The sequence below is a fragment of the Dasypus novemcinctus genome, chromosome 27, assembly GCF_030445035.2.
Source record: "Dasypus novemcinctus isolate mDasNov1 chromosome 27, mDasNov1.1.hap2, whole genome shotgun sequence".
Lineage (NCBI taxonomy): Eukaryota > Metazoa > Chordata > Mammalia > Cingulata > Dasypodidae > Dasypus > Dasypus novemcinctus.
The window spans coordinates 34981722-34992772 of record NC_080699.1 but is presented as its reverse complement, the minus strand read 5'-3'; the positions used below and the strand labels follow the sequence as shown (position 1 = coordinate 34992772).

The following is an 11051-nucleotide window of genomic DNA, read 5'->3' as shown; positions in this document are numbered from 1 at the left end:
ATTGGATTAATTGTCTTTTTATTGTCGAGTTGTAAAAGTTATTTATGTATTATAAATATTAATTTATTGATTAATTTATATCTTTTGTTATATATTTTTATATTTTGGATACTAGAATTTAGCAGATATACAAGTTGCAAATACTTTCTCCCATTTGTGGCTTTTCTTTTTATTTCTTGATAACTTATTTTGAAGCACAGATATTTTAATTTTAATGAAATCCAATTCATCTATTTTTTTTCCTGTAGTCTAATAAAAGAATTAAAGTACAGAAAGGCTTTACCTGCAAAACAAAGGAAGGCTTTCAAAGATTCGGACTTTGCTGAGGAGGAAGTATCCCTCATAAGCAATTCTCAATTCTTTCTTATTTTCATTAACTTCAGGCATTCACATCACTAAAGTAAGGGATGCCTATTTTCACAAAATATTTAAGCACTTTAAACTGACCATCTATGAGCATCCCAACCCTGAACAGGAGGTTCCTTATTGTGCTCCTCCAGAATTTCACTGACTCAGTTCCCAGTCTTCCTCTCCCTAGCATATGACTGGTGTTAGCCTTATCATGGTGCATTCACAAATACCACAAACTGGTTTCAGTTGAAAGAACAGGAGTTATTGACTTGTGATTTCAGAGGCTAGAAGACTTACTTCCTCTTGGGATCTGTAGCTTTCAGGCTGAATGGCAAAGTTCCCATTCCTTGACTATCCCATCATATGGCCATGTCCTCCCTTTTTCTTCCAGGTTCCACTGACTCCCAGCTTTGGCTCCTCACTGTAGCTTTCTCAATCTCTCTGAATTTCTCCTGCTTATAAAGGATTCCAGTAATCCTCAGATAGGTCCAACCTCATTTATTTGGGCCACACCTCAACTAAAATAACATCTTCAAGCTATTCTACTTACAGTGGCTCCACACCCACAGGAACTCAGATCAAGACCAAGAACATACCTAACTGGGGTACATAATTCAATCCACCACACCACTTCAGGGGTTCTCAGAGACCACCCATCTTCTTCAATGCAGGGCACACTGGGCATCTAATCAAATACCGTATTGTTTCTGGGCTTTCTTCCACCTGAAACCTAAACCATAGCCAAGGCTAGTTCTTTTTTTAAGGTGGGGTCATCATGGAGGCTGATGACCACACCAAGTTTGAGATGCCTAGAATGGCACACTATTGCTAAAACCAAGGATTTTAAAAATGATTGAGTGCTCGCTTCAGCAGCATATATACTAAAATTGGAACAATACAAAGAAGATTAGCATGCCCCTGTGCAAGTTTGACACACAAATTCATGAAGCATTCCATACGTTTTTTAAAAGATTTTTAAAAAGATTTGAATGCGACTTATGTTAAACATGTCATTTAATGATATTTGGCATGTTGAATACTGCCATCCACCATTGTTTGTAAACTTACCTATTAGAAAAAATTGTGGACTCTTAAAGTTATTTTGGTTGAAATAATTATCTAATGATTAAGGGACAAAAGAAATAATAACATCTCACGGGGCAATATCACACGATTAACTTTTTATCCCCCTGTGTTAAAGTTAACCAAAGGTCGATGAGGTGAATTTCTTTTCTCTCTTGTGAAAGAATTTGACCTTGGATTAATTTACTAGATCAGTTCCCCTGTAACCTGACTATAAGGTGTCAACTCTGTTCTCAGGTGACCTTGTTTATGACTTTGGTAGCCTGATAGGAGGCACATCTGCTGCATTACTGAATTCCACTGCCTGTGGTTCACAAATGACCCCTCACTGGGAACTGGCATCCAGGATTGGAATGCTCCTGTGGGGACCTTGGATGCTAAGCTCTGCTCTGGGTTCTTTTTTAGAAAACTATTTTATTGCAAATACTTTCAAATTTACAAGACACTTGCAAAAATAATAAAAAGCCAATTTAGAGAACACCAACATCTTTACCCCCACCTCCAGCATACCCAGATCCACTAATTTTAGCATGGTTGTGCTCTAGGTTCTAACAGGAAACAGGGGCTTTTGTAGCATAGATCTCGGTCACATGCATCTGAACAAAAAAGAAGAAAGAGGTAAGGGACACTGCATAGTTTCCCATGAGAACTGCTATGAAAGAATAATGCTTATTTCAAACATGAATTAATAGAATGATGATGTAAACCAACAGGTCAGGAGATACTTATTTGACACTAGGTCAGGGATATCCCTAAAAGTTACACCTGGATGTTCTCTTAGTATCCTGGTTTGAGTCTTTTTTGGACCCCAGAAAATCCTGTTCTTGAAGCAAACCCAGTCCTGTGCCTATAAACCTATTGTATGTGGTGGGACCTTTTGGTTAGATTCAGTTAAGAGAACTTTTAATTAGATTACTTTTTATTAGACTGCTTCAGTTAATGACCTTTGATTAGATTGTGGGAACCTGGGTGGGTACTAATCCTTTTACTGGAGTTTTATAAAAGCTGAAGCCTAAAAGTAGGGACATAGAGAGAGAGAGCTGCCATTTTACTCTGCTATGTGAGGAAGGACTCCAGGATTGCTCACAACCACAGAAAGACAAAGAAACCCTGAGAGGCTGAGAGAGAGGTCAGAGGCTGGAATCAGCAAAGGAGCATGAAGCTGAAGACATGTAGCCTGGGGAGAGATGAGCCGTATGCCTAATCACCAACAGCTGAGCTCAGGGAGAGTGAGCCTGGAGGAGAAAGCAGAGATTGGACACAACTGTGTCTTGCCATGTGGCAGGAGTCCAGGATCTGCCAGCAGGCAATCTTTGATGAGACAGCATCTCTGATGAAACCTTGACTTGGACATTTTCACAGCCTCAAAACTGTAAGATTTTACCCCAATAAATTCCCATTAAGAAAGCTAATCCATTTCTGGATTGCATTGGCAGGCTTTGGCAAACTGAAACACTTAGATAAAAGGAATAACCTATCATCTAAACGTTCTGTATATTATGATGCATGTGAGTGCACATTGACCATCACTTTGTAGCCTTTCCTGGGTCAGAAACACTTTTCCTCCACTTGGTGCATGGTGCAACAAGAAGTTTCTCAAACTTGGTATTCTGTGCAAACATCACTCAGGCCCACAGAGCATCCTAACATGTGTTACCCTAGATACTAATTAATCATATGCCATTTATGCATACAGTTGCTAATGCACACAGGATTGAATTTTAGTGCTATTTTAAAGCCTTTACACAATGTTATAACATGGTATTGAAAAGACTGAGGTATAAAAGTTACTTCCTGGTGGTTGTAACGAGGTGGGTGGTTCGCTAAATAAGTATTGGTTGGTGTTTACTAAATAAGTTATTCCTCCCCCCAATTCCATGGACCATCTGACCGATCCTAGATCCCCTCAAGCCTGCAAAGCCCAACCCAGTAGTATCTTATACCCTCATCTTATGAGCTGCAAATACAGAGAAGAAACTGGCAGAGTGAGTAGGGGAAAGGCAGGAGATGAGAGAGCAGAAGGCTATTGAAATCATTAGGTGAAGGGTGGCAATGGCTTTGACCAGGGGAAGTGTTGGAAACTGAGGCACAATGGCCTCTCAAGGAGAGACGTGCTGTCTCCATGTTCTTGCTGTCTCCATGACTACGCTTGCAACCTAAGGAATGCAGTGATTGGGAGTTCCCAGCAAATGGGCAGAAGCTGTTAAAGGCTGAAGGAAAAGATGAACTCATACCTTTTGTAATGGATAGAACACTTAGACTTTGCACCTTGAGATAAGATTTTTTTAAAAAGAAAATTCTTTAGACTATACGTAATGTTGATGGTTAATACGTGTTGCTCCTTGATTCACGAACACTATGTTAATGCTAATGTTTATGCTTAATTGCCCGTAGGCTGCTGTGGGCCTGCTTGTAGACACGTACACTGTGGTATATAAGAGCCCCTAGTAATCAATAAAGTTGTCTGATGAGTCTCTACTCGTAGATCCCCTGATCCTAGCTCTCTCCTTCTTTTTTCTTCATTTCTTTCATTCCCGATACCCTCGGGTCACCAACTCCCACAGGGAAGCTCTGTGGTGATAAGAGGATCAGGGTGGATGTTTTGAAGATTGACAGGATTTGTTAGTGGATGGGATGTGCCGTATGAGAGAAAGAGAGGAGATAAGAATGACAAAAAAAGTTATGGCCATCTCTATTGTCCAATTCCATTACCCACCTCAATCACCTATCTTTATTTGATCTCTATGGTTACATCTTTTGTCTATGCTTTTTTTATTTTATTCTTTCATACATTTGTACATTTTTACACATTATCATAAAAATTTTCTACTCTTTATTTTTACATTTTACCACTATCTCTGAGAGTATTATCACTTTTTTTATCACCCCCCCAAGGCTTTTGTGTGTGTGTGTGCTGTCTGCTGTGTCCATTCACTGTACGTTCTTCTGTGTCTGTATTTATTTATTTCCCCTCCCCCCTTTCAGCTTGCTTGCTGTCTGCTCTCTGTGTCCATTCGCTGTGGGCTCCTCTGTGTTCTCGCTTGTCTCCCTTTTTGTTCTTTTTGTTTTTTGTGTGTGTGTGTTTTTTTTGTTGTTGTTGTTGCCCTTTTGAATTTTTTTTCCAAATTCTACTCAATTTATTCATTTTTTAAAAAGATATTACATTTAAAAAAAAATGAGGTCCCCATTCGCCCCCACCACCCCCACCCCACCACTCCCCCCACAGTAACACTCTCCCCCATCATCATGTCACATCCATTGCCTCTGGTGAGTACATCTCTGGGCATCGCTGCATTTTTTTTTGTTGCATCGCCTTGCTGAGTCCGCTCTCCCAGGTATCTGCAGGCGGGGCGGTGCTCCGTGGCATGTGGGCGAGCCTGTCTTCACAAGGAGGCCCCAGGATGCGAACCGAGGGCCTCCTATAAGGAAGACAGGAGCTCATCTGATTGAGCCACAGCCACTTCCCAGTATTGTCACTTTTGAAAGGATTTTCTGTTTTTTCTGTTTCTCTAAATTGTCTTTTTTAAAAATAAATGTGTTTGGTTTCTGTCCCTTATGTTGGAGACTTTCCTAAAATGCCTTGTGATGCAGGCTGTTGAGAGTGAGGGAATAAAAAGACTCCAGGAATCTGAGTCAAGCTCGGAGATTTTGGACTGGTGGTCTACACTGTGTGGAGATTAGGAGAGCTGAACTATCCCTGGAAGGATTCAAAATGTCGGGATTTGCAGTTCTCTCATATGCCCTGGTCATGTGCCCCAGAGAACAATTCTCCAATTCCCTATGTGTGTGGGGGGAGAAAGAGGAGGTAAGCCTGGTCACCAGCATGCAGGGAGCAGGGACGGTGATGCTCAGGGTCTTAAATCACTGTCTACCTGTCCACCTAAGCCCCTTTATCTCAGGCACTTCACTCCTCCTCACCTATATTTAGAGTTATTGTCTGGAGCTTCTGAATGAATTTCTCAGCTCCCAGGGAAGGGGAGGGGGCAATTATCTCATGTGGGGTGGGTGTGGAATGGGACTTAAATTTAATAACGTCCTCCCAATTTTGAGGCCCAATCTCACCCCTCTTATGTAACTTATGGTGGTTCCAGTTCCTGAGGCTTTCTGGGTTGTGCAGGATCCACCAGGATCTTCCATCCATCCATCCCCTGAAGGCCTCAGATCTTACTGTGTCCTGCTTTGCCTGGTCACTTCTCACTTCTTCAGTGGTTTTCCATCTTCATGGGTTGTAGTTTGTGTCAGTGGTGCTTTCTTGTTTCCTCCAAGGTAAAGCATGTGCCTTTGGTTCTCCTTCTCCTTGTGTTTTCATGATTTCTGAGAGGAAAGGAGGGCAGAATTATCTTCTCCTTCATTTAAAAATTTTAAAGTCATTGCTCCATGGACTTCTGGAATACAAAGGTATAACTGAGAAGAACATTGTCAATTTTATTGTCATTTCTTTGTAGACTACCAGCTCTTTCTAGGAAAGTATAATATCTTTTCTTTCTAGGTACCATCTGACATTTTACAGTGGTGTGTCTGAGCTGGGTCTTTTGTTGTTCATCCTACTTGATATTGGAAGACCTTTGTGTTGGAAGACTTATGTTCCACATCACAAGAGGAGCATTTGCCTCTACTACTTATCTGATAAATTCTTCTCATCCATTTTCTTTGTTCTTTTTTCCTGCAATACACATTGGGTAATGGATCAAAATGGGTTTAACCTTAATATCCTTGGTAATTTCTCACATTCTTCTCTTTGACATTTTTCTTGCTCGGAGAGATCATCTAAGGCAGAGATAGTCAGGAGTAGGGGAGGGTGCTGTAACCCAGGAGAGGGGCTGAAGATGATTGGTCCAGAGTCCTGCACCTCACTGCCCTTAGGAGGCCACATTAAAGGCAAGGGGGTTGCTGGGCAGCCTCTGAGAAAGCAGCCAGCCCAGATTCCACTGACACCTTAAAGTGCTCAGTGCACTTTTGCTGCTCAGTTAAAACTTAAAAAATGCACACACCCCAAACTTGAAATCACTCCAATCAAGTTGGGATTTTTGCCTCTACCACTTCAGCCCAGGCCAACAGCCCAGGGACTTCCTCAGGAGTCACTTAAAATCCTCTCTGACACAGCAATTATGGGGTTCAGTCAAAGGGAACATTCATACACTCTTCCCACCTCTTCATTCCTGGGACATCTACCCCTCTCTGAATGCACGATGACCCCAAGGAGATGAAAATGCATATCAGGCTTTCAGGGTGAGAAACATCTCCATCCTGACTACAACTCACTCACATGCTGTCAAGTCCTTGTAGCCAGCTCTTGGGGCTTGTCCTCAAGATCACCTTGGGCCATTCTGTTATTCCTTGGGACTCTGAGAGTTGTTTGCTTCTTGGAACAAGCCCCATTGGTTACAAAATCCTGACCACTTAACCACACATGGGTGAATGGGGAATCCCCTCCTTTTCTTGGTACTTTTACTAAATTCAAAGTGCGGTACTCAACCTTCTGTGTTTCCTCAGCACCGATAGGCAGAAGTGCCTCACCTCACACTCAGTCCTGGATCCTCACTTGCAGCTTTTGATTAGGTGCCTTCTTCCTTTCACATTTCCCCATGACCATGTACCTGTCATGGATTTACAATCTGTCTCCCTCCTGAGCTTGTCTGTCTCATTCAAGATCCTGAAGAGAACATTCTATCCTGGGCACCTCTTATGATCTTTGTGAGAACCAGGTGGCTAAGATTAGAATTCATGAGACAAACAGGAGGGATTCTCACACCAACATTTGAACTCTGGCTATGTGTGCAGATCAGAGGGGAGTTGGATGCTGCTGCCTCCCATCAACAGGTGACACCAAGACCAACATTGCTACTTGCAGCTCTTTCCTCGAGAAGATACTCAGAGCTACCTGTACTTCCTATGTTGACGTCTCCTTCTCTGGCCTCCACAGCTGACCTAACATCCCTAAAGAGCAGCTGGTCTTGTGCTCCTGCCTTGAAGTGCATCCCCTTTAGGAGATTGTCTGTGAAGAAAACACATTCATCAGCCCACATCGGGTTTGAGTCCAGGCCTGGTATGTCTCTGAATATGCTGGAGGCAGGGTTAGCAGACATGGTCTATGGAGAACTATGCCCTTCCCTAGTGACTCATGAGCCATCAAGATCCCAGACATAATCCAGGTAGAAAATGGTCACTTCTCAACATAAAGGACATCTGCCATCTTCCTAGGTATGGAATGTGAGGTGCACAGGTGGTTCGGAAGAAAGTTCCTACCTTGCAAATACTCTTCTACCCCACCTATAAGCTTACCTTGGACTAGCCGAAAGACTGTCCATGTTCTGGACTAAGTAGAGAATCAGGTAGTCATGGGCTTATGTAAGGCCTTAGCTTCCCAAAACATTCAAGTGAGACATGACAAAAACAAAGTCTTGAGAAGCTAGGAAGATATTCACTGTCTCTTGAGTGGTCCTATATAATATGTACAGGCTCTCTGAAGGCTCACCTGAGGCAGGGGTAAAAATGTAATAGGCATGAATGTGCTGCTTTAAGTCCATGAAATGCCACATGTCCCCATTTTCTTAAAATCACCTTTGCATTGACACCAGCCACCACCTAACTGGTTGGCAGGCAGTTCAGTCTCTGTAATTTTGGGGGCTTTCTCCCATCTCTCTTTTACTTTGGGGGGCGACTTAAGGAGAGAGACATACATTGGTGGAGGTCCATTTAGGTTTTCTCCAACTTAGGGCAGAGATGCCCATACTGAAACTTCTTGGTCCTGCAGCTATGCTGTTTTTGTTTCATGTGGGGCCTTCCCAAGACTCATATCAGATCTGAATCCATGGAGATGAAAAACCACCTTCCTGAGCTACCACGAGTCTTGCATGAAAATCACCTGTAATTCAGCCATTGCCAGGTACCAAGGATGGGACCCCAGGGTACCCTCAGTTCCCTTCCCCTTCTTGGAAAAATTTAGCCATAATTCATGTATTTGTGGAGCAGTTGCTAGTGTCCATCAAAGTGTTCTCGGATTCCTAATTGCCTCTAATATTCAATAGAGTAAGAGAAACTGTAAGCACAATAAAGAAGTAAATTAATAGTTTCTGAGACAGTAACAAGAGCTAAGGGTAAAAATAACACAGGTTGGGGGACAGGGAAAGTACAAAATTAAACATGTAGTGGCTTAATCTCATTCAGGAAGGGACATTAGAGCAAATACTTGGTACAGTCAACCAGGCAGGGAGTAAAGGGAAGCATTCCTGGTGCAAGGAATAGTCACAGAGAGATGGACAGGGAAAGTGCCCAGAGGGTCTGAGTAGGGGTGCTCTGATTGACTTAACTTACTGTGAATTAGTCTGTTATTCTTCAGGGAAGAGACGATTGGGAATTGGGGGGGGGGGGGGGGGGGTTGGGAATATATGGAATCAGGGAGACTAATCAGGAATGTTTTGTGGTAGTCCAGGGGAGATGGTGGTAGCTCAGAGCATGGTAGTAGAAATAGAGGAGGGGAGAAGTGATTGAGTTCTTGCACAGTTCGCAAAGGCATTCATCCTCCCCTACCACCCCAGCCCCTCTAGGTCATCATCCCAACCCCTTAAGGACTTCAGGCTTCTATTTCAAGCAAATTTTGTTGTACTGTGTTAGAAAATCCTTTCCTGGGAGAAGGGAATACAAAAGTCCTGGATACTTCTTCAAGGAGATATGCAAACAACAGATTCATGTGTCAGCAATTTATCCTGCCATACACTTCTGTTTTTGTCCTTTAACTAACGGACATAATGTAAGAGGAAAAGAGGTTGTAGGGGAGCCTTAGATGTAAGAGCAGCTGGCTGGCAGATTTCCCTTGTCTTCTCTATTCTCAAGAATATCTCACATTGCAAACCCTTCCTCTCAACCACCACCAAGTTAACAGTGCCTAAAGAAGTGTGTTTTCCACTGTCCCTCTCCAGGCCTTCTTCCCACTCAGAATCTATGATCATATTTATTCCTACCATTCTCACAACCAAGATTTTGTCAAACTTTACCTTCTGTGAATTTTAGAAGAACTTCATTTTCCAACCCAGAAAACCTGTGCACAAAATAGAAGAGAAAACAAAATAAACTTATTATTGATTAGGCACTAAACCAGAATGTAATACATCACAGGCAAGGAAGGAAAGAATCCCACCCATTTATACAATTAAGCAGATACAACTATTCCCTACATGTCCTATAGATAAATGATTGCTAATCCTCAAGTAAGAGGATTTGCCAGCAGTACTTTCAGACATAGCTCATCTTAATTTCATCTGCTAATTGAAGTAGACTTTGCATTTGTTAATTACCTCTATGCAAAGGAACCATAAAACTTCTCATATCTCTATGACAAGTGGATAGTTATAAGGTGGAGATAGATGCCTAAATCCACTACCATAGAAATGTGGAGAGAAAGGTACTATCTTTCTTGAGGTTTACATTTCCATGAGATGATACCAGACCATTAAGACTTTCCTGGGTTGTAAATAGTTATTAGCTTTTAAAAAGATTGACGTTCATCTCAAAGGGACAGAGAAAGAAATTGTATATATGAGATTTTTAAAGATTCTTCCAAAGAAGCATTGGGAGACTCTCTCTTACTGCACCAGGGAAAATTAATTTTCTTTTTTGATTTCTGCTTACCCTTACAAAACCAATTAGCATTTATTTTCTTTTACAAAATGTAAAGTGCTGTCTCCTCTCCCTACCCCATGCCCTCCACTACAATATGCATTAAGAATCACGGCAGCAACTGTGCAATTTGAGTCCAGAGGTTCAGCCCACAACCACCCATAATCCACTAGTGGAAGCACTGCAGACTGGGAGCCAGGAGGGTCGTCTGCACAGATTCTTTGTAGGGAGAGTCAGGGAGATGGTCCTAGGGAATGAATCCCTTAGGGACTTCCTACCTTGAGTTCTTCAGACTTAGTATACTATTCCATCCTCTATATATTTGATGAACTAGTTCTTCTTAGTCAATATATTAATGGAGGCCAGGATAGGACCAGAATAAGGTCCCTAGAACTGCCAAGACATTAAAAAAAGAACCATCCCAATTAAGGGCAAATTGATTAAATGCATAGTAGTGATAGGTACTGATAGACACATAAACTGGCTCCACTCATGGCAGAGTATAAGAAAAAGAGTTAGCCTCCATAAAATCAGGTGAAAAGCAACCAGCTAAATATTTAACAAGTTATTCAAGGAGCAAGTGAGAGGTGGAGTGTCAGTTTGGAATAGGTAGAGCTTCAAATACTAAGAGTATTCTACACTCAGTTGCAGATGCCATTACACAGACCTCTACCCATGGCTCATGAGGACTGGAGGCAGGGCATAGAACCAGACAGAGCCCAGTCACTTTCCATTTAGGCTTGCAAGACCTGACCAGTGTATGCTAGAAGCCTCACCCACTTTCCGTGATCATTTGTCCCCTGAATCAAAAGTCTTTATGGTGCTAGAAAAACAGCAGAAAATCCAGTTGACACCATGGCAGCAGCAAAGGCCTATTTTGGCTAGGGTTAAAATAGAAAACAAAATGAAAAAATCCATTTTCTCTGTGGAATTAACAAGAAACTATTACCCAAGAATAACCACAGATCCAAGACAGAAAGATAGAGAGGAGGGGCAAAATA

General features: G+C 42.0%; 1 non-coding gene across 1 annotated transcript; it reads left to right on the top strand.

Moving 5' to 3' along the window:
• The first annotated feature begins 1208 nt into the window (after window positions 1-1208).
• Window positions 1209-1314, top strand: LOC111766763 (U6 spliceosomal RNA). The gene has a single exon (XR_002798729.1). It is a non-coding gene; the product is annotated as a U6 spliceosomal RNA (small nuclear RNA).
• The last annotated feature ends 9737 nt before the right edge of the window (window positions 1315-11051 follow it).